Here is a 10,000-nt window from a genome sequence, read left to right as displayed (position 1 = left end):
ACTACCCGTAACCCCCACCTCTACTCCTTGGTAGTACCCGTATACCCCCGCCCGGTACTCCGGGGCAGTCCCCGTATGCCCCCGCCCGGTACTCCGGGGTACTCCGGGGTACACCTGATGTCCCTACGGGCGCGCGGGTTTAGACCCACCCTTCCTACCCGACCGTCCTCCTTAGGCCCGGTCTCCCTAGGCGACGATCCGGGATAGAACCCGTTCCCCCACCAGTACTCTGGGCCCGTGGCGGAACCCTTTGTGACGCGCCAGTGTTCTGCCTGCTGTCCCTACGGGCGCGCGGTGTTAGATCCCGGCCCCCCATCCTGACCCTCCAGGGTAGGCCCGGTATCCCTACCTGATGCTCCGGGGTAGGCCTGGCGTTGCTTCCCAGCGCTCTGGTGTAGTACCGGTACCCCCGCCCGGTACTCCGGGGCAGTACCCCTGCCCCCGCCCGGTACTCCGGGGTAGTACCCGCATACCCCCGCCCGGTACTCCGGGGCAGTACCCGTGAGCCCGCCCGGTACTCCGGGGTAGTACCCGTATACCCCCGCCCGGTACTCTGGGGCAGTACCCGTGTACCCCCGTCAGTACTCTGGGGCAGTACCGGTACCCCCGCCCGGTACGCCGGGGGAAAAACTGCTGTCCCTACGGGCGCGCGAGTTTAGACCCAGCCTTCCTACCCGACCCTCCGCCTTACGCCCGGTGTCCCCAGGCGACGTTCCGGGATAGAACCCGTTCCCCCACCAGTACTCTGGGCCCGTGGCGGAACCCTTTGTGATGTGCCGGAGTTCTACCTGCTGTCCCTACGGGCACGCGGCGATGGATCCCGGCCCCCCATCCTGACCCTCCAGGGTAGGCCCGGCCACCCTACCTGACCCTCTGGGGTCAGCCCGGTATCCCTACCCGACGCTCCGGGGTAGGCCTGGCGCCCCTACCTCATCCTCCGGGGTAGTACCCGTACCCCTACCGGTGCTCCGGGATACACCTGCTGTCCCTACAGGCGCTCCGGGGTAGGCCCGGCCACCCTACCTGACCCTCTGGGGTCAGCCCGGTGTCCCTACCCGACGCTCTGGGGTACGCCTGGCGCCCCTACCTCATGCTCCGGGGTAGTACCGGTACCCCTGCCGGTGCTCCGGGGTACACCTGCTGTCCCTACAGGCGCTCCGGGGTAGGCCGGGCCACCCTACCTGACCCTCTGGGGTCAGCCCGGTATCCCTACCCGACGCTCCGGGGTAGGCCTGGCGCCCCTACCTCATGCTCCGGGGTAGTACCGGTACCCCTACCGGTGCTCCGGGGTACACCTGCGGTCCCTACAGGCGCTCCGGGGTAGGCCCGGCCACCCTACCTGACCCTCTGGGGTCAGCCCGGTATCCCTACCCGACGCTCCGGGGTAGGCCTGGCGCCCCTTCCTCATCCTCCGGGGTAGTGCCGGTACCCCTACCGGTGCTCCGGGGTACACCTGCGGTCCCTACAGGCGCTCCGGGGTAGGCCCGGCCACCCTACCTGACCCTCTGGCGTCAGCCCGGTGTCCCTACCCGACGCTCCGGGGTAGGCCTGGCGCCCCTTCCTCATCCTCCGGGGTAGTACCGGTACCCCTACCGGTGCTCCGGGGTACACCTGCGGTCCCTACAGGCGCTCCGGGGTAGGCCCGGCCACCCTACCTGACCCTCTGGGGTCAGCCCGGTATCCCTACCCGACGCTCCGGGGTAGGCCTGGCGCCCCTACCTCATCCTCCGGGGTAGTACCGGTACCCCTACCGGTGCTCCGGGATACCCCTGCTGTCCCTACAGGCGCTCCGGGGTAGGCCCGGCCACCCTACCTGACCCTCTGGGGTCAGCCCGGTGTCCCTACCCGACGCTCCGGGGTAGGCCTGGCGCCCCTTCCTCATCCTCCGGGGTAGTACCGGTACCCCTACCGGTGCTCCGGGGTACACCTGCGGTCCCTACAGGCGCTCCGGGGTAGGCCCGGCCACCCTACCTGACCCTCTGGGGTCAGCCCGGTATCCCTACCCGACGCTCCGGGGTAGGCCTGGCGCCCCTACCTCATCCTCCGGGGTAGTGCCGGTACCCCTGCCGGTGCTCCGGGGTACACCTGCGGTCCCTACAGGCGCTCCGGGGTAGGCCCGGCCACCCTACCTGACCCTCTGGGGTCAGCCCGGTATCCCTACCCGACGCTCCGGGGTAGGCCTGGCGCCCCTACCTCATCCTCCGGGGTAGTGCCGGTACCCCTACCGGTGCTCCGGGGTACACCTGCGGTCCCTACAGGCGCTCCGGGGTAGGCCCGGCCACCCTACCTGACCCTCTGGGGTCAGCCCGGTATCCCTACCCGACGCTCCGGGGTAGGCCTGGCGCCCCTACCTCATCCTCCGGGGTAGTGCCGGTACCCCTGCCGGTGCTCTGGGGTACACCTGCGGTCCCTACAGGCGCTCCGGGGTAGGCCCGGCCACCCTACCTGACCCTCTGGGGTCAGCCCGGTGTCCCTACCCGACGCTCCGGGGTAGGCCTGGCGCCCCTTCCTCATCCTCCGGGGTAGTACCGGTACCCCTACCGGTGCTCCGGGGTACACCTGCGGTCCCTACAGGCGCTCCGGGGTAGGCCCGGCCACCCTACCTGACCCTCTGGGGTCAGCCCGGTATCCCTACCCGACGCTCCGGGGTAGGCCTGGCGCCCCTACCTCATCCTCCGGGGTAGTGCCGGTACCCCTGCCGGTGCTCCGGGGTACACCTGCGGTCCCTACAGGCGCTCCGGGGTAGGCCCGGCCACCCTACCTGACCCTCTGGGGTCAGCCCGGTATCCCTACCCGACGCTCCGGGGTAGGCCTGGCGCCCCTACCTCATCCTCCGGGGTAGTGCCGGTACCCCTACCGGTGCTCCGGGGTACACCTGCTGTCCCTACAGGCGCTCCGGGGTAGGCCCGGCCACCCTACCTGACCCTCTGGGGTCAGCCCGGTATCCCTACCCGACGCTCCGGGGTAGGCCTGGCGCCCCTACCTCATCCTCCGGGGTAGTGCCGGTACCCCTGCCGGTGCTCCGGGGTACACCTGCGGTCCCTACAGGTGCTCCGGGGTAGGCCCGGCCACCCTACCTGACCCTCTGGGGTCAGCCCGGTATCCCTACCCGACGCTCCGGGGTAGGCCTGGCGCCCCTACCTCATCCTCCGGGGTAGTGCCGGTACCCCTACCGGTGCTCCGGGGTACACCTGCGGTCCCTACAGGCGCTCCGGGGTAGGCCCGGCCACCCTACCTGACCCTCTGGGGGTCAGCCCGGTATCCCTACCTGATGCTCCGGGGTAGTCCTGGCCTCCTTACCTGTGTCTCCGGGTAAACCTGGCCACGCTGCAGGGTCGGCCTGCACTCCCTGGCCGCGCTACGGGCCGGTCCTGATTAGTGTATTAAGACCGCTCCGCGATTCCACTTTCTTAAAATTTATTGTGTCTGACAGCTTGTCTTTTACCGCGCACGCAGGCAGGCAGGCAGGCAGGCAGGCACGCGTCAAAAACGTGAGAGCAAAGCGTTACCCGCAGTCGGTGTACTTTATCGGTAACGACTTCTTCGGGAAGAGGCGCCGACGCTGCTCTCTCGTCTCTGTACGAGTCGGTGGCCGTCCGGGTACCGCGTGGCACCGTTGGCGTGGGATCCGCTCCTAAACGAATACAGAAGAATCGATACGCTATGAATCGTCATCGATTGAAGTTATTAACAGTTGACGAGCGATGCTGGATTGTATCGTTTATGGAGCGTCACCTACCGACTGATTTAGCGCTACGCGGTAATACGCTTTCTGGCAGTTCCTTAAATAACAAAACTCATTCGTTCACGCACGCTAGGTGTGCGTCCCTTCGTTAATAGCCGGAGAAGGAATACGTACGTACGTACGTACCTACCAGCGGATCGTCACGGATTGAATGTGACTCGATTAGTAGTCACCAGTATTATAAATTACCGACTCCTAAAGTTTGATTGCGGCACTCCTTTAGGACCTTGCGACGCTCTTGGTTAACGTTAGCGTTCTCCGGCCCCTGCGTTATCGCGCATTAACTGTTCATTGGCCTCCGAGGGACGGCGGTCTCGCAGGCCTCTGAAGAAAGCCAGTCGGCTGCCTGACAAGCGGTCCCTGTGGCCGAGGCCGACTTAGCCGAGCATCCTCGGAGACGACGAGCTCGCGTGGCCGCCGTGCCGGCTGACCGGCCCACCCCGGGGCCGTTTCCCCCCCGCTCCCGTCGCCGAAGGAGCGCGCCCCCCGCCACCGCCTAAGGCCGCTGGGACCTTCCTCACCGCTCGAACGCATCCCGCCGGCGACGGAGCCGCTGATGCCCCTCTGTCGGAAGCGCGGCGCGCCTCTCCGGCAGCCCTGGCTGGGGCCCTGGAGCCCCAGGTCTCTGCCCAGGCCGAGGCACGCGGCTGCTGCTTTGCCAGGGACGGGTCCGACCGGGAGCCGAGCGCATCGCCCGTAGGCAGGCACGGGCGCAGGCCGGACGTCGAAGCGGCCGACCACCCGGGCTGTAACAGAGAAAGCGGCGTTAGCGACACCGTTACAAATCTTTCTCATTTCCACCTGCGTGCGCGCCCGCACCCCGCCAAAACAGGCCCCCGGCCCGAACGCCCACCGCCTGCTGCTGCAGCCGCTCACCCGCCCTTAGACACACGCACGCGCACGCACGCACTGCCCCCCCCCATTCGAGTCCCCGCCCCAAACACCTCCCGCCCGCCACCGCACCCACTCGCACGGGGCTACACACGTGCGCACCCCCCCCGCAACCGGCCCCCCCCAGCCCAAACCCTCCACCCGCTGCCCCGCTCACAGTCGTGCGCTCAAAACGCACACGCGCGCAGCCCCCCCCCCCCCCCCCCCCGCCCGAAACAGGGCCCCGGGCAGACACCCCCCACCCCCGTCACCCCGGGCCCGCCGCTGCACGCACACACACACCGCCCCCCCGCCCTCCCGCCACGCAGTTCGCGCCGAGCCTGGCTGCCCCTGCTCCCCCCTTCCGCCACCAGGCTTGCCGCCCCCGGTGGTGGAAGGCGGGAGACTTTAGGACCCTGCGGCGTCCCTGCCGGCTCCGTGCCCGGGCGGGAGAGGGGAGCCCCCCCGGTGCCCTGCCGTCTCTAAACCCCAGCTGCCGAGTCCCTATCCTGCCGCACCCGTGGCCCCGCTCCCGCCTTTCTTTCTCAGCCAGCCACGCACTCGCCCTGCTCCACTCCCGCCCGCCCCCGCCGCGGGGGGAAAACTAAAGGACCGGGGGGGTGGGACGGGGACGGGGACGGGGGAGAGAAGTAAAAAAAATAAAACTCCAACCGATCCAAACAGAAGCCTTCTCCGAAAAGACACACCGTCCCCCCTCGCCAGCCTGCCTCTGCGCCAGGCTCCCCGCCTGCTCGCCAGCCGCTCTCGCCCTGCTCCACTCCTGCCCGCCCCCGCCGCGGGGGGAAAACTAAACGACCGGGGGGGGGGGGGACGGGGACGGGGACGGGGACGGGGGAGAGAAGTAAAAAAAATAAAACTCCAACCGATCCAAACAGAAGCCTTCTCCGAAAAGACACACCGTCCCCCCCTCGCCAGCCTGCCTCTGCGCCAGGCTCCCCGCCTGCTCGCCAGCCGCTCTCGCCCTGCTCCATTCCTGCCCGCCCCCGCCGCGGGGGGAAAACTAAACGACCGGGGGGGGGGGGACGGGGACGGGGACGGGGACGGGGGAGAGAAGTAAAAAAAATAAAACTCCAACCGATCCAAACAGAAGCCTTCTCCGAAAAGACACACCGTCCCCCCTCGCCAGCCTGCCTCTGCGCCAGGCTCCCCGCCTGCTCGCCAGCCGCTCTCGCCCTGCTCCACTCCTGCCCGCCCCCGCCGCGGGGGGAAAACTAAACGACCGGGGGGGGGGGGACGGGGACGGGGACGGGGACGGGGACGGGGACGGGGGAGAGAAGTAAAAAAAATAAAACTCCAACCGATCCAAACAGAAGCCTTCTCCGAAAAGACACACCGTCCCCCCTCGCCAGCCTACCTCTGCGCCAGGCTCCCCGCCTGCTCGCCAGCCGCTCTCGCCCCCCCTCTTTTCTAGCCTCCTTTCCCCGCCGCTGCTGCCGCCGCGACTGAGCAGCAGACCGTTGCCGTGGCGGGAAACACCACAGTTTCCGGGGGCCCCGTTGCCGGGCTGCAGACCACCCCACCCAGCCACCCGCCCCCCAACCCCCCGTCTCCAGGGCGCCGGAAAGTCTGTGATCGGGTGGGGCCGGGGGAGGGGGGGGGGGGGGGCTGCACCTACTGGCCTGCAGGTCCGGGACTGCAGCGCGGGGAGGGAGGGGGAGCACACCCGTGCAGGGGTGCGTGTAGCTGTGTGTGCCTGCGTCGCGTTCTGTGTGTGTGTGTGTGTGTGTGCGCGCGCCTCTGAGCGCGCGTGTGTCACCGGGGGGGGGGGGGTGGCAGTGCCTGCAGGATCGCAGATATGTATTTTAAAGTATTTATTTTATTAAAAAAAGGAAAACGTCAAAAAAACACCAAAAAAAACCAGGCGGGGGGGGGGGGAGAAAAATTAAAAACAACCCCCCAAAAAAAGCCCAAGACCGCAAAAACCAAAACCAAAAGTCGGCGAGCACCCAGCAGCGCCGGGACCCGAACCTGAACCTGGCAAGGGGCTACCAGTCCTGAAGGCACCCAGTGAACAGCGAACTCGCGCCGGGGAGCCGGGCAGTTTGTGCCGGGGGCTGCCACCTCTGCCCGGACCCCGCCGACAGAATATGGTTGGGGGGGGGGGGGGCAGCAGCGGAGCAGAGGGGCTGGCTGGTGTGGTGAAGCTGGCAAGTGCCTGGCAGCCACCGGCTCGGAATAGGTGCGTGCACGTGCATGAGAACGACGAGGGTGGGGGGGGGGGGTGTGTGTGTCAGGAAACAAAAATTATTTTGAAAACTGGTTGTCGTTAATATTGTATTAATATTTCCCGCCGGAATCAATAAAGGTGAAATAACTCTTGCATCAGACAGTACGTTTAAACGTGCTCCCTTGGTGTAGAAGTGGTTCAAACTCGGGAAGGGGAGGGGGAAAGAAATGCCGTCCGGGAGAACCGGGAGAGGGTGGCCCTTTTAATCAGATTTGCTAAAATCTCAAAAGAAAGAAAAAAAAAAAAAAACCGAAAAAAACGAACCAAAAACAGGCGCACCTGCCCCCCCCGCCCCCCCCGCCCAAGGGGCACCGAACGGCTGCCAGGTCTACCCGGCTCCGCGGGCGGCCGCCAGGTCTACCTGGCTCCGGAGGCCGGCGCGGCCGCCGGCGGCGCCCGGAGGACGCGGAGTGTCGCTGCCGCAGCGGCCGGTGAAAAGGGCCGCCAGGTCTACCCGGCTCCGCGGGCGGCCGCCAGGTCTACCCGGCTCCGGAGGCCGGCGCGGCCGCCGGCGGCGCCCGGAGGACGCGGGGTGTCGCTGCCGCAGCGGCCGGTGAAAAGGGCCGCCAGGTCTACCCGGCTCCGCGGGCGGCCGCCAGGTCTACCCGGCTCCGGAGGCCGGCGCGGCCGCCGGCGGCGCCCGGAGGACGCGGGGTGTCGCTGCCGCAGCGGCCGGTGAAAAGGGCCGCCAGGTCTACCCGGCTCCGCGGGCGGCCGCCAGGTCTACCCGGCTCCGGAGGCCGGCGCGGCCGCCGGCGGCGCCCGGAGGACGCGGGGTGTCGCTGCCGCAGCGGCCGGTGAAAAGGGCCGCCAGGTCTACCCGGCTCCGCGGGCGGCCGCCAGGTCTACCCGGCTCCGGAGGCCGGCGCGGCCGCCGGCGGCGCCCGGAGGACGCGGGGTGTCGCTGCCGCAGCGGCCGGTGAAAAGAGCCGCCAGGTCTACCCGGCTCCGCGGGCGGCCGCCAGGTCTACCCGGCTCCGGAGGCCGGCGCGGCCGCCGGCGGCGCCCGGAGGACGCGGGGTGTCGCTGCCGCAGCGGCCGGTGAAAAGAGCCGCCAGGTCTACCCGGCTCCGGCGGGACTTAGCCGCATTTCGGGGGCGGGGAGGTAGACCTGATAGCCCCGCCACTTTCTCGGAGCTGGCCAAGGGGTCGCTGTTTTTCGCTGCCTCCAGTTACGTCATCGTAAAAGTCGGTGTCATTGGCGGGTCTCCCCGGTGGGCAGGGACGGCACTCTTGGAGCCGGCCGGGGGCGGGGACGTGATCTCCCGTACTATAGGAGGTAGTGGTGACTCGTGCACGGAGCAGCGCTAGTGAGCGGCTGCAAGGCTTACGGCTCAGCCGGCGAAGTGGAGCGCTGGGCGGCCGTTGTGGTGGTGGTTTTGCCTGGTGGTTCGGCTCGTTTTCTGTCTGTTCGGCCGGTTGGTCTCTCCCGGTGTTTTCCAAGTAAGCCAGCCGGGCGCCTGCGAGGGTCTGGCAGGCTGGCGGTGGCTGTTGACCTGAGTGGTGCGAGAGGTGCAAAGGTGGATTCCGCAGGGCATAGCCCGGTGGCCGGCGGCGGCCACCGGCACTCGAACGCTGGAAGACCGGGTGGAGCCGAGCCTGCCTCGGCTTTCCCCCGGCCCCGGAGGGCCCGATGATGGCAAAGGTGGAGTGCTGGTATATGCGAGGGCAGCTGCCCGTGAGCATCCAGCCCGCCGCGGCTGCCGCCGCCTCCTGAGGGCCTGGTGATGGGCGGGCGAGGTGGCGGCACCTCGTCCTTTGACTCTGGCCTTAAGCTGGAGCGGGCAGAGCGGCAGCCGGTCCCGGTGGCTGGCAGCCGGATGCAGACGGCTGGGGGTTCTCGTGCGTGCCGCAGCTTCCCCCCAGCCCCCGAGGGCCCGATGATGGCACAGGTGAGAGGCTGCAGCGCCTCGTCCTGTTTTTGCCGGCATGAGCCACGCGTGGGCGGCCTGTGGTGTCCGGCCTGCCCCGGCTTGCCTGGTTGCAGGAGGGCTCGGTGGAAAGGTCTGCAGCGCTGTACCGGGTTTAGAGGTGGCGGCACCTCATCGCGTTTTCTCCGGCCTTAAGCTGGAGCCCATGCACGAATTGGGCAGAGTGCAAGCGGCAGCCGGTCCCGGTGGCTGGCAGCCGGATGCAGACGGCTGGGGGTTCTCGTGCGTGCCGCAGCTTCCCCCAGCCCCCGAGGGCCCGATGATGGCACAGGTGAGAGGCCGCAGCGCCTCGTCCTGTTTCTGCCGGCATGAGCCACGCGTGGGCGGCCTGTGGTGTCCGGCCTGCCCCGGCTTGCCTGGTTGCAGGAGGGCTCGGTGGAAAGGTCTGCAGCGCTGTACCGGGTTAGAGGTGGCGGCACCTCATCGCGTTTTCTCCGGCCTTAAGCTGGAGCCCATGCACGAATTGGGCAGAGTGCAAGCGGCAGCCGGTCCCGGTGGCTGGCAGCCGGATGCAGACGGCTGGGGGTTCTCGTGCGTGCCGCAGCTTCCCCCAGCCCCCGAGGGCCCGATGATGGCACAGGTGAGAGGCCGCAGCGCCTCGTCCTGTTTCTGCCGGCATGAGCCACGCGTGGGCGGCCTGTGGTGTCCGGCCTGCCCCGGCTTGCCTGGTTGCAGGAGGGCTCGGTGGAAAGGTCTGCAGCGCTGTACCGGGTTAGAGGTGGCGGCACCTCATCGCGTTTTCTCCGGCCTTAAGCTGGAGCCCGCGAAGCGGGAAGAAAAGTGCGGCTGTACCTGGTGGCTGGCAAGTCGAACGCAGGCGGCTGGGGTTGTCTCGCTTCTGTGGCATTCCCCCAGGCCCCGAACACCCGTGCGCGGCATGGGTCCAGGTGCCTTTTTTTTCCCCGACGGCAAGCGGTTGCCTGTGGGGCGGGCAAAGACCGGCAGCCGGTGGCGGTTGCCGGCACTCGAACGCTGGAGGAGCTGGGGGAGTTGAGCCTGCTGTGGCCATCCCCCGGTCCCGTTACCTTCCTCAAGGGAATCGTTGTCTGGAGCCGGGTGGCCCGTGGCACCTCCCGCTCCACGATTTGACTGATCCAGACCCACAGGCAGCGCCCGCTGAGGCGTCCTCGGGTGCGTCGGAGAGCCTCCACGGCGGGCCGGCTCTGCCGGTGTTCAGGCCGTTGGAGCACCTCTCGCAGGCGTTGC

The sequence above is a fragment of the Buteo buteo genome, unplaced genomic scaffold, assembly GCF_964188355.1.
Source record: "Buteo buteo unplaced genomic scaffold, bButBut1.hap1.1 HAP1_SCAFFOLD_51, whole genome shotgun sequence".
In the NCBI taxonomy this organism is placed as follows: Eukaryota; Metazoa; Chordata; class Aves; order Accipitriformes; family Accipitridae; genus Buteo; species Buteo buteo.
Note: the sequence above shows the minus strand (reverse complement) of the source record.